This window comes from Salvelinus namaycush, chromosome 5 (genome assembly GCF_016432855.1).
Source record: "Salvelinus namaycush isolate Seneca chromosome 5, SaNama_1.0, whole genome shotgun sequence".
Taxonomy (NCBI): Eukaryota; Metazoa; Chordata; class Actinopteri; order Salmoniformes; family Salmonidae; genus Salvelinus; species Salvelinus namaycush.
In genome coordinates this window covers 55,747,763-55,765,738 of record NC_052311.1, presented here as the reverse complement: position 1 = coordinate 55,765,738, position 17,976 = coordinate 55,747,763, and positions in this window count along the sequence as shown.

Genomic DNA, 17,976 nt, shown 5'->3' with positions numbered 1-17,976 from the left:
GCACAACTACAGGAGATGGTAAATGGGATCAGAGAGCAGCCTCCCGGTGTCAATACCACATTACACTTAATTTTTTATACATTATGTACATAGAAACACTGCTAATGGTTGGTCATGGAAAAGTCATGAAATTCCATCTGTCAAAATGTGTATGAACCACCGGAGGCTGCTGAGGTGAGGACGGCTTATAAAAATGACCGGAACGGAGCAAATGGAAAGGTATCAAACATGGAACCCATGTGTTTGATGTATTTGATGCCATTCCACGGATTCCGCTCCAGCCATTAACACGAGCCTGTCCTCCCCAATTAAGGTGCCTCCTGCGTATGAACCCTGTTACTACTATACCATAAATCAATCAGGGATCTTGTTTTGAACGGGCTGGGTTGGTACCTTCCTGTAATAAAGATGGAATACTACTACCCTGTCTGTTGGTGAACTGTGACCTTTGAACTGAGACAGATAAATAAACCCATGACCTGAGAGGCTTAGCTCTCAGTGCTGGTGGTAAGGTGGAAGCCAAGTGTCTAGGGCTAGGGCTTGTTAGGGGGGTAGGGGATAGGTTTTGTTTCTGGACAGGTCCTGTCAGCGTGTTGGGCTGAAATAATATTACTCTGGAGCCCTGAGTGGCATTTTGAGGGCATCATCAGTCCACTAACCAACCTCTAGTCCAGTAGGAAAGCTGTTGTTAATCTGTTTCCAAGGTGACAGGGTTATGCTTGTTTATTTTATCTTTTTTAATGATGTGTTGATTTGCACTAATGGTAGTAGAATCCATATAAAAAGCCCAGTTTTAAAACATTTACCTGATACATCATTACATTCTAGTGTTTACACAGCGGAAGCACAACAGGAAATTCACTCCAGGGAGCGAGAGATTTCACTGGTTCTGAGTATGATGCCTGTCAACCCAGTAAAAGACACACACATTTACTAGAGATATGAACCCAATGAGATATGATTTCTAGTCCCCGAGCAGATTAAATGTCATCTGTATTGAAGTCACTTGAAGTTTTAATGAGACACTTGAAGACTTAGGAAAACTCCTCAGATTGAAGTGTTTCTTTATCCTCTGTAAGGAAGGTAAGTGATAATAAACTGCAGTCAGTGAACTAATTTCCTGTGTTTTAAAATGAGTTGTGTTGTTTAAATAGGGTGCCCACGAACAAGCCTTTAAACTGATAAAGAGCAAAAACAATAACAGCAACAGGTCTCTATTTTACAGCAGGGCTATTTTGGATGGAAGGAGGAAGGTGATGAGCACTTATTTATGTGATACAGATGGTGGCAAAAAATACAGCCCTGGTTGGTAGGTTGGTTGGTTGGTTGGTATACCCAGACTAAAGAGGACTTGTTTAGATGAGTGAGGCACTCTCAGTCAGGCAGCCCAGGCCCAGACCAAATAACAGGGCGCCCCCACCTTTTACCCCACTGCAGTTAGTCAGCAGCTTTCTGTGTTTTCCGACCACAGTTTACATGTGGCTGGGTCATTTTTCATCTCCAAAGCCTGCGTAGCGACCATTTATATACTTTACTCCTCAGCCTGTTTATCAACGGGGTTCAGCTGCGCCCATAATTCCCCCCAATTTCCCCAGAGGAAAAAGGGCAAAAACATGATCACACGATCACCAGTTGCATCGTTTGTGGTGCATATCGTTTAGATTACCCAACATGCCTTGGCCCATCAGGGGAAACTCTACCCTACCACACGACACACAGACCTCCCATCTTCCCTCTATCCCCCCAAACTCCTCCTCACCCCCTCATTGCGTGTAAACAAACAATTCCTATGAAGAAACAGAAGAGCTTTTCAGGCTTGTTATTTTTACTGGTCTTTCTATAGAGTGTTGCCACCACGTAGTGAGAAAAGGTTTACTCAGAAACTTCCAGTGTGTGGCTGGAGACTATAATTAGGAGGGGGTTCCTTCTTTCTTCGGACATGTGCTGTACACACACACTCTCGCTCTCACTCTCTCTCGCTCTCTCTAATGCTGTCCAGACACAAGTAGATACAGGGTTGTTCCACCTCAAAAAGCACAAGAAAGAGGATTTTGACACCCACCATCTCAGATTGTTCTGAAATCGTTTCTGTTAGAAAGATTAGCATTCCTGAAACATTATTTTGTTGAAATATAATTTTTAATTAAGCTGATTGATTGCACCCAAATTTGCCATTTTAATTTATAGGGTTTATATAATATTCAATAAATATAGTACCTAACATCCGATTTGGACCATCCGATTTTTCTAACAATGAGTTAGACATGAGGAATCCAAAGGAATGGTCAAAAGCCCCCCATGGACCTCCCAGAACCCACAGATCCCCCAGAACCCACGGACCCCCCAGAACCCACACCAATCTGACCCCAACAACAGAGGTGGGATTTCACCCTGCCTTTCAAAGCTAATTCGTAAAAATCCAAATGTCTTCACATATCTTCATTGTAAAGGGTTTAAACACTGTTTCCCATGCTTGTTCAATGAACCATAAACAATGAATGAACATGCACCTCTGGAACGGTCGTTAAGACACTAACAGCTTACAGACGGTAGGCAATTAAGGTCACAGCTATGAAAACTTAAGACACTAAAGAGGCCTTTCAACTGACTGAAAAACACCAAAAGAAAGATGCCCAGGGTCCCTGCTCATCTGCGTGAACGTGCCTTAGGCATGCTGCAAGGAGGCATGAGGACTGCAGATGTGGCCATGGCAATAAATTGCAATGTCCGTACTGTGAGACGCCTAAGACAGCGCTACAGGGAGACAGGGCAGACAGCTGATTGTCCTTGCAGTGGCAGACCACGTGTAACAACACGTGCACAGGATCGGTACATCCGAACATCACACCTGCGGGACAGGTACAGGATGGCAACAACAACTGCCCGAGTTACACCAGGAAGGCACAATCTCTCCATCAGTGCTCAGACTCCGCAATAGGCTGAGAGAGGCTGGACTGAGGGCTTGTTGGCCTGTTGTAAGGCAAGTCCTCACCAGACATCCGGCAACAACGTCGCCTATGGGCACAAACCCACCGTCGCTGGACCAGACAGGACTGGCAAAAAGTGCTCTTCACTGACGAGTCGCGGTTTTGTCTCACCAGGGGTGATGGTCGGATTCGCGTTTCTCGTCGAAGGAGCATTACACAGAGGCCTGTACTCTGGAGCGGGATCGATTTGGAGGTGGAGGGTCTGTCATGGTCTGGGGCGGTGTGTCACAGCATCATCGGACTGAGCTTGTTGTTATTGCAGGCAATCTCAACGCTGTGCGTTACAGGGAAGACATCCTCTTCCCTCATGTGGTACCCTTCCTGCAAGCTCATCCTGACATGACCCTCCAGAATGACAATGCCACCAGCCATACTGCTCGTTCTGTGCGTGATTTCCTGCAAGATAGGAATGTCAGTGTTCTGCCATGGCCAGCGAAGAGCCCGGATCTCAATTCCATTGAGCATGTCTGGGACCTGTTGGATCGGAGGGTGAGGGCCAGCAAGAACTGGCAAATCTGGTGCAGTCCATGAGGAGGCGATGCACTGCAGTACTTAATGCAGTTGGTGGCCACACCAGAGACTTACTGTTACTTTTGATTTTGACCCCCCCTTTGTTCAGGGACACATTATTTAATTTATGTTAGTCACATGTCTGTGGAACTTGTTCAGTTGATGTCTCAGTTGTTGAATCGTGTTATGTTCATACACATATTTACACATGTAAGATTAGCTGAAAATTAACACAGTTGACAGTGAGTGGACGTAACTTTTTTTATTGAGTTTACTGTCAGTTCTCTAAGTGACAAGTAGTATGGTGCTGCGGCATGGAGTATTGTTTCTTTATCCTATGTAATGTATTTTTGTATTTGTATTTATTGAGGATCCCAATTTTCAGTGAATTTGGTTATGTTTTGTTTCTCTGTTCAGAGAAATTAGTAATTGACGTTGTTGAGTTTATGTCCCATTCTACATCCTGATATTACCAAGTTTTGACCACTAGATGGTGCTGTTCCTGGTCTTAGGTGATTTTGTTTTAAAGATTGCGAAAATGCTAATATTTGTATTATTAACTTGTATTGGATTTGTGCCACAAATGATAAAAGGTTTGCATTTGAAACAGTGGCCAGGTAAACAAACAAAAGTTGCTGTCATACATGATCCATAGACTGCTAACAGGTAATGCAATTTTGTAATTAGGGTGAACTATCCCTTTAAACATGTGTGTGGGGGAATTCTTTAAAAAATAAGCACCTAATAGCAGGAACAGCACCATATAGTAGTCAGAACCTGGTAATATCAGGACGTAGGATGGCTCCCGGCTCCCAATAGGCACAGCGGTCTAAGGCACTGCATCTCAGTGCAAGAGGCGTCACTGCAGTCCCTGGTTCGAATCCAGGCTGCATCACATCCAGCCGTGATTGCGAGTCCCATAGGGTGGCGCACAATTGGCCCAGCGTCGTCCGGGTTTGGCCGGGGTAGGCCATCATTGTAAATAAGAATTTGTTCTTAACTGACCTGCCTAGTTAAATAGAGGTTACATTTTAAAAATAAACCCAACAACTTCAATGACAGGGAAAAAACATCACCAAATTCATTGAGAATACATTACATAGGATGAAGAAACAGTCCTCTGAGCCGCAGCTCCATCCTACCTGTCAAACAGAGAGCTGATGCTATATTCTTATTGTTGGGGTGGGATTGACGTGGGGCGTGGGGGGTCCATGGAGGGTTTTTGACCACTTCTTTGTATTCTTACTCATTGTTAGGAAAAAGTTTGGTCCAAATCTTATGCAATGTTTTAATTAGGGTGAACTATCCATATAAAAATAGGGGGGGAACAATACTATGAGCTGCAGCTCCATAGTACTTGTAATTATTTCATATTAAATTAATCCTATAAATTGAAATGGACCATTTGGGTGCAATCAATTAGTTTAAATTCACAGAGATCAAATTATATTTAAACAAAATTAAGTTTCTGGAATGCTTATCTTATGTTTCTAACAACAGAAAATATTTCAGAACAATCTGAGATTGTGGGTGTCATGGCTTGTGGAAATGACATGGAATGACCCTGCAGTGGATTTAGTTGTTTCCTTTCTCTTAGACCAGAAGGGAATTTAGTGTCTTCACTCTTCTTGCATACAGTCATCTTTGTTGTGCACATTGTCTATTGGGAATAGATGATTGTGTTGGTTGTGGTGATTCATTGTCGTTACTGTCTGCCACTCTAAAAGGTCCTCTAAAATGTGATCATTTGCAGGATACTGAGGGATTGTCTATATAACCTGAGGGAGATATTGTTGAAGTGGCAGGAAACACTTAAAGGTCAAAGGTACTACCATTACAAGTCACATACCCTGTGAGACCAGAAAGTCCATGTCCATGCCATTATATCAGTCAAGGCATCTCCTCTGCATCCCGAGCTCCTGGAGGTCTGACTGCTAGCCTGGGGGAAGGGTTGGAAGCTAGCCGCCCCTCCAGGCCCGCTGTTCCAGAACAGTGCTTACTCCTGATTACTTTCTCCAGTGTGTGAAAGTGCTCTCCAAACTGCTGAGTCAGACCGCGATTAGCATCATTTGCCAGCAAGCAAGAGGAGCAGGAGGTAGAAAATAAGGAGTGTCAACGCCCCCCCCCCCTCCCCAGAGATTTAGGGAGTCCAGGTCTAGGGAGAAGAAGACATTCATCATGGTGATGTCTCCTACCCAGTCAGATAGATTGTCCCACATCTGTTTGTTGTTGACTGATGACGTGTTTTGGGGGAGAGAGAGAGGTGTTTTATGTTGTAACACAAGGCATCACGCACTCACAAACACACACACACACAGTACCACTATTGTTGTCCGTGTGTATGTATTTGCATTGCGGATGTTGGAATGCGAATGAGTGTGGGTTTGATTGATCATATGTGGTGCAGGTGCAGTGCACTTGTCCCTAGCCAGAGGAGTTAGCAGCGCACACACACCTGCAGGTTCCCCACCCACCCACTTCTACCTTCTGCCCCCAGGTCACCCCAATGCCCGCTCCATGCCACCTCGACCTGGCCTCCCCTCCTCTACCTTCCTCTCCTCTGGCAGTCAGCTGTGGAGCCACAAATCACTGCAGGAGACCGTGGCTTGTTTCTATACAGCTGTGTGAAACTAAAACCACTGTAGGCTACTGCCTCAACATCAAGGACAGGCTACAGCTCTCAAACTCTCTGTCTAACCTTTAAAAAGGTCAACAAGTAAAAGAGTGTCTATTCTTTTAAAAATAAACCACTAGGTGACAGCCTTGAGTAAAGGATACACCAACCAACATGTCCTGCTGTATCGTGCCTCGCCCTGGATGGTGGATAGTCTAGATGAGTTGCTTTTGAAAAAAGGCAGATGACCATTGAACACACGCCATGCTGTTAAAGATACACGCCTGGACGTGGAGCAGGTCAGTGACCTGGAAGTACAAGAGGGCACTGACCGCTCTGTCACCAAACTCACACCCCACTCTGCCGCACACCCCTCTTCCCTCAGTGCCTTTTATTCGTATTAAGGCCTAGGGTGCATCCCAAATGGCACCCTATTTCCTTTATAGTGTACTAAATAATCAGTTTGTTAACCTGGTTCAACCTCAATAATATGTAATTACACAACTATTAAAAAGCGAATCACTGCCATTATACAACTGTGGCCCCTGCATATGGAAAATGAGACTGTGGAAAGAGCCTTCAATGGCCTCTGCTCACCCTAGTAAAGACTGCATTCTTGACTGTTTGGTCATTTGCATGCAGTGTGTTAATAGGGTCATCACTTTATTTGACAGGTTTCTACAGAGAAAGTGTAATATACAGAGCAACTGGGAGAAGAACCAGAGTGAAGTGGAGGGTGAGCTCAGCTAGGGAGGGGGTTGGAGAGAGATGATGATAGAGGGGAGAGAAGGGAGAGAGTGATGTAGAAAGAGAGAGATTAGGAGAGAAGGTGAGAGATATTGAGAGAGAAAGAGATGGGAGAGAGCGCAATGAAGAGAGGAAAAAGTGGGTAAACGTTCAGTTTGGTCCATGCTTCTCAGTTCCTGGTTCGTTAACAAGGCATACCTCCGCCGGGCTCACAATGACCCAGCCCTTGTATAATGACTCTGAGGTGCCAAGTGGGCGACCAGGGCGGCAGTGACACCATCCACAACACATTTCCTTTTCCAGTCCGTCAGGGGACTCAAGACGAGAAGTGCTAATGCTTTTTAACGAAGCAAATTGGAATGTATACTATAGGCAGAGTCGTATTTCAGTCAGGGTTTCTTGTGTGTGGAATAAATAGATGTTTTCTTCAAATCAGAAAGCCTCTTCAGTCCTTATACTTTATATCAAGATGGCAATGCACTGTGTTTATTCAAATAGTTGGCGTGAGTTTGGTATGCAACAGTTGCAAGACTGACTCGGTTAAATGGTTTCGAAATAGATTTCATAACAGATATTGTGAGTATTATAGTCTTCAACCTTCTCTTTGTTTTGTGAAAATAGGGCCTACAGTGGAAGGATCCTCTCTGAAACAATAGAATCAATAGAATCTCTTAGAATATAATCTATTGGAATAAAGTGGAATCAATTAATTCGATAGAATCAAATGAATCTATTAGAGTTCAGGTAACGGTACTTAAATTGCTCCTAACTTCAACTCCTGTCTGAACCATATGTACCTCCATCCCTGCCTACACGGTGTTTGCAGCCCTCACACTCATCTCACTCTGAGGACATATTACATCTTTCAGGATGAGATGTTCTGCCTCTTGTCTCTCCAGGAACTGGAGTGTTGTCTGTGAGGGTCGTTGGGTTTGAATTTCGGCGATGCGCCTGAGTGCTCGTGGGGAGGGTGTGATTGGGGTGTGGGGGTGTGTGTGTGGAGGGGAGTTGGGGGGGTGGATCTCACAGCTGCCTTGATCACTGGAATGTGTTATCCATGGGGGTCTACGTTAGCAGGGGCCAGGAAATACGCATGGTGCTGAAATGTTATTTTCTCTGCCTGCCTGGGACCTTGGAGACAGTCACCCCTATTGGGAATCTGTGCCAGCTGATTGGTGTTGGGTGTTAAGGAGCTATAGGTACAGGTAGAGTTAGGCCCTGGCTGCAGGCACACCTGTCTGCTGGTGTACAGGTGAGCCTGCTGGATCCCTCCCTCCCTCAGCCCGCTCACCTGCATGCTATGCCTGCTCCTCAACTCAGGTACAGCCTTAGACCAGGCTGATCCAACTGTAACACTGGCTGCCAATGACTGGATGGAGCTCAGCTCATACCCAATGAACCCAGCAAAGACAGTTGTGTCATTTACTGTTGTAATCCATGGTGTATGTTAGATCAAACCTCCACTGAACTGGTGAGGGGCTATGTACTGTACTGTATATATGCACATTGCCTGGACATGATGGTGATTGTGAATATGATGATAAAGTACCATGGGCTTTCAGTATCAAACATCATGTGAGCCAGAAAATAAAACAAAGTTACTGCTATGTGCTCTGAGGTTTACTTTAGGTAGCTGAATCTGTGGAATATGAGTGGTTCTGAACCACAGGCCTTCAGTGCAGCTTCTCTGTGGAGAAAAGGTTCAATGTGGCAATGTAGCAAGTTTATCAGACAGCCTTTGGAAAAGGAGGGCATCTTTTTCTCTTCCAGCCCCTCTCCATCCATTCACTTACTTTATCTGGAATTCGATCTGTCTCTTTCTCTCTAATAAACATATTTGGATGGGGCTGATCGGGAAAACCACAGCGCTGTATTTTCCTCTCTAGAGACAGAAGGAAAAGTAGCTACTTCAGGCACTGTAAATGGCTTGTGTAAAATCAAGTGTTATGGGCAGGTTAACAAGTTTACTTTTACAACTGATTTCAAGCTACTGCCAGAAATTATGTTTATTTTTGCTCTTTTCAGTTTTACTGTTATTAAACAATGTTACCATAGTACCCCTTTTTGTTATAAAAGGATAAACCACAAAGAAGCAGCGAGGCCTAGCCTGCAGTGCTGCTGGAGGTTGTCAGGTCTGGGTCTGGGTGGTTGGGAATGGGTTGTATACAGGATGTGAACAGTAGCTACCCTCATGGTACAAACTCACCGTGCTTAAAGACAGCTTTCATCTGGGCTGTGTGTGAATATTGGTTATGTGTATGGGAGTTGATTGGGTTAAATTTGTGAATGTGTGTGGGTTGTTTTAGGCAAATTGTTTGTTGGCGTGTGTGTTTGTGCTTGCGTGCATGTGTATGTGTGTGTGTGTGTGTGCGTGCGTTTGTGTTTTATGAGATTGAGAGAGATTAACATATCTTTGCGGTTATGTGTCAAGGTGGGGTTTTCCAAAACCTGTGCTTGATACTTTTTTCTTGCCCACACTGAAATGTGCTTCTCTTTTCTCTCTTGATGACTATGTAGTTTCACCTCTGAAGGTAATATAGTGAATCAGCACAGACAGTGATACATCAAAACCATTGTAGTTCAGGTGGTACCTTTGTTCCGCTGGGATTTTCTGTTGGTTGGATCGTCCATTCAGGAGAAATCCTATAGAAAGGTGTTTGATCAGAATAAACATTTACAGTAACTACACCGTAATTACTCTGCAGACTTCAGTAATACTGGCCTACCTTGAATTAGGTATTTCATTCAAACCTGAGACCATGTGAACCCAAGCTTCAAAAAACCAAACCTACAATAGAGTACATTGTGTAGTGGAGGTGATTTGGAAACACGCTCTCATGAAGACGTAGCCCTGTCTGAGACTTAGAACCCCAAACGTGTCCCTTAGACACATGGCCGACTCTCCCAAGTTACAATACGAGACCTTGGGACTATACAGTTCTATCTGCACAAAGCATAGTTCTGAGATATTGAGCATCAAAGTTTTCACATCCCAGGTTGTGATCGCATAACTGTTTTGTAGTGAATTCTTCTTTCATAACCCAGGGTCCTCACCTTAAAGGTACCTAAAGTGAGTATCAAAATCCTAAGACTTTTGCAACAAATTTTTTGGGGGGAGTGCAATCGCAGATAGAAATGTCAATCTGGGTTCAGCCATATGGCACAGAATGTTAAAGTAATTTAAATAGTAAAGTACAGACATTCAATAATGAAATAAAAAGAATACCCTTCTTTCTAATCACATCATCAGATATATTAATTCATGTTCATCATACATTTGTTAAAGTGGTAGTTCCCTAAAATGACAAATACACTTCAGTGCATTCGGAAAGTATTCAGACCTGGAATTTTTCCACATTTTGTTACTTTACAGCCTTATTCTAAAATGGATAAAAAATATATATAATCCTCATCAATCTACACACAATACCCCATAATGGCAAAGCAAAAACAGGTTCTTAGAAAGGTTTTCAAATGTATTAAAAATTAAAAACAGAAATACCTTATTTATATAAGTATTCAGACCCTTTGCTATGAGACTCTAAATAGTACTCAGGTGCATCCTGTCCATTGATTATCCTTGAGATGTTTCTACAACTTGATTGGAGTCCACCTGTGGTAAATTAAATTGATTGGACAGGATTTGGAAAGGCACACACCTATTTGGCCTGAATGCCAAACGTCACGTCTGGAGGAAACATGGCACCATCCCTACCCGGAAGCATGGTAGTGGTAGAATCATGCTGTGGGGATGTTTTTTAGCAGCAGGGACTGGGAAACTAGTCAGGATAGAGGGTAAGATGAGCAGAGCAAAGTACAGAGAGATCCTTGATGAAAAACTGCTCCAGAGCGCTCAGGACCTCATACTAGGGTGAAGGTTTACCTTCCAACAGGACAACGACCCTAAGCACGCAGCCAAGACAACACAGGAGTGGCTTCGGGACAAGTCTCTGAATGTCCTTAAATGGCCCAGCATAGTCTTGAACCCGATCTAACATCTTTGGAGAGACTTGAAAATAGCTGTGCAGCGTAGCTCTCCATTCAACCTGACAGAGCTTGAGAGAACCTGAAGAGAAGAATGGGAGAAACTCCCCAAATACAGGTGTACCAAGCTTGTAGCGTCATACCCAAGAAGACTCGAGGCTGTAATCGATGCCAAAGGTGCTGCGACAAAGTACTGAGTAAAAAGTGCAAAAAAATGAATCCACCTGTTTTTGTTTTTTTACATTATGGGATATTGTGTGTAGATTGATGAGGACAAAAAAATATTTTTCATCCAATAGAGAATAAGGCTGTAATGTTACAAAATGTGGAAAAAGTCAAGGGGTCTAAATACTTTCTGAATGCACCTTAAATCCTATGGATAACTAGCATCTTTGCTAAAGCTTCGCTCTGGATAAGTAAACTGATATCTTTTTCTGGTCTCTGACACCCAAAGTCAGTAAAATACTTGCTATTAATCAATAGAATGTGGTAAGTTTGTAATGTTTGAAATACCCCCTTCCATGTAGGTTTCCGTATTGATATAGAACAATACAAAAAACAGCAATGCCTCTCCTAAGGGACTAAAACATGCTCTAAGGAACCTGTATTTATTTGTTTTTACCATAAAGAGCTTACGTTATGGCCATTCTTCTGAAAAAGTGGTGAAAAAAATGTAATGAATTGAAAAAGAGGACCAGAACCTATGATATGAATAATCATGGACTTGGGACTATAAAGTTCTAACTGCAAAATGTATAGTTTTGAGATAATGAGGATGTTTCAAGTCCCAGATCTCAGAACTGCTTTGTGATGTCTTCCTCTTTCATGACTCTAAGTATATCACCTTACATACAATTATTTGTGATTGACATCCCAGCATTGTGTGATTGGATTGCAGATAGAATCTTATAGCACCAAGTTCAAAGGTGTTGTGCAGATAGATGTTTCATGTTTTTCATCGTTCTGAAATATCTCACATGTAAAGGACCAACTAAAGAGTAACTCTATTGGCCCGTTCCAAATTAGGAAGTTACATCTTTCTTACACACATTTCCTACGCACTTCTCAGTAGTTGGTTTTCAGACTTAACAGGCTTTGCAGGCATGGTTCCCTTGCGTTCGCTGCATAAATGTAATTCAACCGCTGAAAACCTTTCCTCTTGCTGGCCAACAGATTTTCTTGTGGAGTTTTCATTCAATAGAGTTTCGAGTACATTTATCTTAAGTCATCCCTTTAAATACGGTGTACCTTTAAGTTATAATTTTGTCGACAGACTCACTAGAATATATGGAGGGAACAGGTTCAGAATATTAGGGATCAATGAAAGAAAGCCATCTAAATATATGCATATTCGTCTCTTTCAGCACCAATTGGTAGATACAATTTTTTGATTATTTAGGGTAAGAAAAGTATTTATGAATCCTAAAAGAACAGGTTTGGAGAGCCTTTACGCACAAAACAAAGAAAACTGGTTTGATTTATTCTGAAAATTGCGATATTCAGTTCTTCAACCCATGATAATGTTGGCAGGTTAGTGTACATATAATTATAATATGTATAATAGTAGGCTATACTCTTGTCTATGTCACGTGTGCTCCCTCTCTGGCCTCTAGGTCACCAGGCTGCTCGTTATGACGCACACCTGTCACCATCGTTACGCGCACCTGTGCGTCATCAGACTCACCTGGACTCCATCACCTACCTGATTGCCTTCCCTATATATGTCAATCCCTTTGGTTCCTTCCCCAGGTGTTATTGTTTCTGTTCCAGTGTTTAGTCTGTATGATGTTTGTGGTTCTTGGTTTATGTTGCATTTATTTATTAAAACACTCACTCCTTGAACTTGCTTCCTGACTCTCAGCGCACATCGTTACAGTCTATTGCCTGCACTAACCTTGGAACTGTGTGATGACACAGTCAAGGATTGCACCATGCAACTGAAGGGAACTAACAGTAAATTGGCAGTTGAATATGTGTGGTTATTAGGCCTGCTGAAGGTCGATACTGATAGTGGCTAATATTTAACATGATAGAAATAGGAGACAGAGAAAGTCGGGGTAGCCTGTAATTAAGACTTTCGAGAGTGCGCATCCCTGCAAGTTAAAAGGCCGTACAATTTAAATTCTGCATAAATGCACAGCATTTCATAAACTTTACTGTGGAAAAAAGTGACTGGTTTCACATTTGTCTCCAGCGATTATAAGGTAAAATAGATCTAAAACAAGTAGAATTTATATTTAGGCTACAATTCCCTTATCCAAACAGATTACACATTTATCTAGCTCTTATCGATAGCGCTTGTCTATTTGTAAATTACAGTGCATGGAGAATGGTGTTATTTCTATCAGAAAAAAGAAAGTAGGCCTAGATGTTTTTCCACTTGGAACCTGTAGGTTCGCTAGACGTTATTCTAGGTTTCCTCGCGCATAAAGTAGGTGGAATTATTAGGGAATTAAGTCAAAATCATAATATGCCACACCTTAATTTATTCGAGCTCCACTCAAAACAAACAGCAGGTGAATAGCACAATATTATCATGCTTAAGGTCAAGGAAAAATGCATAAAAACTTAATTACGTTCCATTTACGCACGCTTAACTCGGGTCAGAATTGAGGCCTTAGTGAATATATCATTTTTTACCTAAATGTCAGATAAAACTTCATAGTCCCAAGGCCTAGCATATTTATCCACCCAGGCTTCCTAAACCTACAAGTGTGTTTATCTCTCTCTCGCTCCCCATACAGTCTGGTGTTTACAGCTCTGCTGTGTGAAGCGCTTCCCTGCGGCTCCATGCTCTCCACACATCACACGATTTGTCATGGATCACAGGCCTGAGCCAGAGCTATAGAACCAGTGCCAGGAACTCAGTGGGAAACCAAGAGAGACAAAGGTTATCCAGGATCAGATCAGATAGGGATACAGTTTAGTAGAGATAAGGAAAAGTATAGATGATAGATTCACATTGTCATACCCATACCTCCTTGTCTGAAACCTTGGTGGCTTGGTTCAGAAAAGCATAGCTATAGATTTATAGTGTTGGTAGGGTTGGGATACCTCTACCGCTGCTGCTCAGTTGTTATGATAGTGCCCATATTCAACTGATCTCATGTGCAGTAGCAATATTGTAGGCATAATGAGTATCGAGGCCATAAACTGCAAGGGGTAGATGAACGATCTCTGGAAAACAAATCTGAAACACTAATATTTATTCAAGAATTTCTCATTTGGAAGCATGGAAGGAAAGAGAAAACAGAGCTTGTTAAAAAATGTTCAGGGTGCTTTGAAAAAGTGTCTTTTATCCACTCTTTAGATGCTGTTATAGAAAGCCTGATCTGTTTCACATCAGTTGGAGGTGAATTTGGTGAGGTATTAAAGGAGAAATTTCCTGATTTAAGGAGTGTTGATCTGCCTTTATTAGACACTTAGCACCTCATCAGCCGACCTTCAGACGGGGGTAGTTAACATGGAGTTTGGAGCTGCTCCAGCCACGGTGGGTGGGTGTTTTTTCTGCTAGTGGCATAGCTACCATCCTGACACAGGACCACAGGCAGCAGCCATGCAGTCATCCTCACCTAGTTGTTTGTAAGGCTGATTCATCCTTGGGGTGGGTCTACTGTACTGGTCTACTGTAATGGTCTACTGGTGTGGGTCTGCTAGTGTGTGTGTGTGTGTGTGTGTGTGTGTGTGTGTGTGTGTGTGTGTGTGTGTGTGTGTGTGTGTGTGTGTGTGTGTGTGTGTGTGTGTTTTACTGTAGCTGTGTAGAAAATGATTTAATGTCCTTGTCGGTCACCCCCTCCCCCCACCCCTCCCCCAGTGGTGAAATACAGTGTGTGCTTCCAACAGTCATTTATCACAAATAACGTATTTCCAAAAATAAAGGTTTGTGTAATGAAAGTTGAAAAAACAAAACATAGCTAAACGAGTTCAACCTGTAATAAAAAACAGACATGCCAAGCAGCATGAGGAGGCGGAGAGGCTGTTTAATTCGCTGCCAGGGTTCCCCTGAGGTGGGGGAACTGGTTGGTGGGGAAACTTTACATTATAAGGAATTAATTAAGGCTTGGATGCAGCAAGGCAGTTAGACGCTCCTAATTGTTATGGGGCCCTATCAAAACCAATGACCCCTCCATCACCCCAACACTCCACTCCGCATCAGTTTGTAACAGTTGAAACCCCCCCCCAAAGTTGAACCCCCCTCCCCGACATCTCCATATTCACATTCTATGAATGTATGTAGATTTTTACATTGGGAAGCGGGCTAACACTGTCTTATGGTGTGTAGATGACCCGAGTTCAAACCCAGTCAGTCACATGAGAACATGGAGAGTGGAGGGACATAGATATCTAGATATGACACATTTTTCACCCTGACTGCTACCCAACACTGACCTTCTGTATACCAGCTCCACCTTAATTGAATTAACAATAAAATATGGCTATTAAAAGAACCATTGAACCATATTGGCTCATGGAAAAGTTTTGAATAATCTGGTCTTTTTCTCAACACCTTTGTAGCAGAACAACTGATCTGACACATATGGGTCCATGAAGTCTGTCTGATTTACCGTCCAGCTAACTGACACGAATGGAATGGAATTAATCGGTCCTGTTATTTATTGAGCATTATACATTTTACAGTTGCAAGTTTACCCTCTTCTCATTTTCTCATCTCTCTCTGGAAGCCTCTTTTCTCTGTATCTGCATGAGTTGATGTAACGCTTGTTAGCTGCGTCCTCCTCCAAGCTCTACTCTGAGTCTAAACTTCAGAGCCCTGGCTTGCCTCATTGGCTGGGGAAAAAATAAAAACGATACATTAAAATGTTTGGAAATTATCATTTTAAATGTCAAAGGAATCAAAGTAAAAAGTGAGATTTTTTTATTTTATTAAAGCTTTATTTAACTAGGCAAGTCAAATTGATGCATACAGTATGTGTGAAGTATTAAATGGACACTTTGGGATTTTGGCAAAGAGGCCCATTATCTTCCAGAGTCAGATTAACATGTGGATACCATTTCTATGTCTCTGCGTGTAGTTTGAAGGAAGTTGCTAACTAGCGCTAATGCAATTGCTAACTAGAGTTAGCGCAATGACTGTAAGTCTATGGGTAGCAGATACCCTTAGACTTCCAGTCATTGCACCAATGCTAGTTAGCATTGACTCGCGAACATACCTCTAACTTCCTTTATACTGGACACAGATACATTTTAGTAGGGCTGGGCGGTATACCGTATTTTATGAAATACCAGTATTGGTGCAGGACCGGTTTGGGTTTTTACTTGACCTTCTATACTGGAATGTTTGTTTTGTTAAATGTGATACGCAATGTGTAATCTCAATTTCTATAGTTTACTTCGCTACTTGAGGCATCTCTCTCAGCTCTTTCTCTCTGTGCCACTTTCCACACAGACCTAGCCACGCCCCCTCTCACTCAAGGAGCGCATTTGATGACGCTTGTGTTCAGTCTTCATGGTCAATGCAGCACATGCAACAATGTTGATGGCAACGATGCTGTTTTCACTTTGCTTCTTAATATAAATCCACTAGCGTTCTATAATAACACTATTAGTTTGTGTTTCTTACATCAGCAAACAGCTAGTTTGTCTTTTGTTAGCAAGTTACACTAAATCTTGTGAGATGCTAATTGTTAGCCGCTAATGCCAATAGCTAGCTAATAAATGTACTGAGTAAGAGCAAACATAGCTAGCTAATACAGCCTGATAATACCAGTGATGGTGTAGACCTACGTAAATCAGCATGTTGTTTGTGCAACAGTGTCTTCTAAATCAAAGAGGAATATGTAAAGCAAGAATATGTTAGCTACATGAAGTAGCTAAGAGAAAACATGCAACCTGGCCAAAGTTTATAGGGTCCCCTAGGAAACACCTATCAACACTTTAGTTCATACCCTGTCACAATAACTCCTCCCTAGCATTTTAATTCGTTGTCATCTCAAACAACACTGTATTCAAAGTGCCCACTATTATATTCTAACTATAGAATTAGAATAGTCATTCTATTTCCATGTTTTCAATTTTGCTCTAATTCGCAAGTCAAATCCCAATTGCAACATTTGGTTAAAAATAAGTCCTAGATTATTTGCCCATATCGTGCAGTCCTATGTGGCAGTGTGGAAATTATCTCAATTGAGCAGTAGTGTAAAGTACTTAAGTAAAAATACTTTCAAGTACTACTTAAGTAAAAATACTTTCAAGTACTACTTAACTTTTTTTTGGTAACTGTACTTTACTATTTTCATTTTTGACAACTTTTACTTTTACTTCACTACATTCCTAAAGAAAATGCTGTACTTTTACTCCATACATTTTCCCTGACACCTAAAAGTACTCCTAAAGTAATGCTTAGCAGGACAGGAAAATGGTCCAATTCACGCACTTGTCAAGCGAATTAAGAATCAATGGGTACATGCAGTATAATTAATTTATAAGTCCAAAAATGTATGTAACTGCTGATTGCCACTTTAAATGATCCTTGTTGGACTTTATGAGCTGACTCATAGACATGACTGACACACACACACACACACACACACACACACACACACACACACACACACACACACACACACACACACACACACACACACACACACACACACACACACACACACACACACACACACGCAAGGCCAAGGCCCTGCTATTCTAAAGGTTTTAGACTGGATGAGTTTTTCTATTTCCCTCTCCAGAGGGAGAGCAGGCTCTGTGTCAGCACCCGGCAGGGGGCTCAGACAGTACCCTTTACACAGTCTAGGGCAACAAGGTGGTCTCTATCTGCACGCTGTGGGAACTCACTCGTAGTAAAAGAGGTCAATTATCAAGTGAAACTACTGCGGTTAGAATCTGTAGTCTCTTTCCCCAGTCATACAAGGGAGTTAAGTAGTTAAACAGCGAGGGGGTGGGCAATAATGGTGTGTGTATATATAGAGAGCAGGAGAGAGCGAGTGAGAGAGACAGTGCGAAAGAGAGCATGAGAGAGAGAGAGATTGAGAGAGAGCCCCCTAAGCAAGCTGGTACTGGGGCTCTTTTTACAAACACAGAGAGCCCCAGGACAGCAACACAATTAGACCCAACCAAATCATGAGAAAAGAAAAAGATAATTACTTGACACTTTGG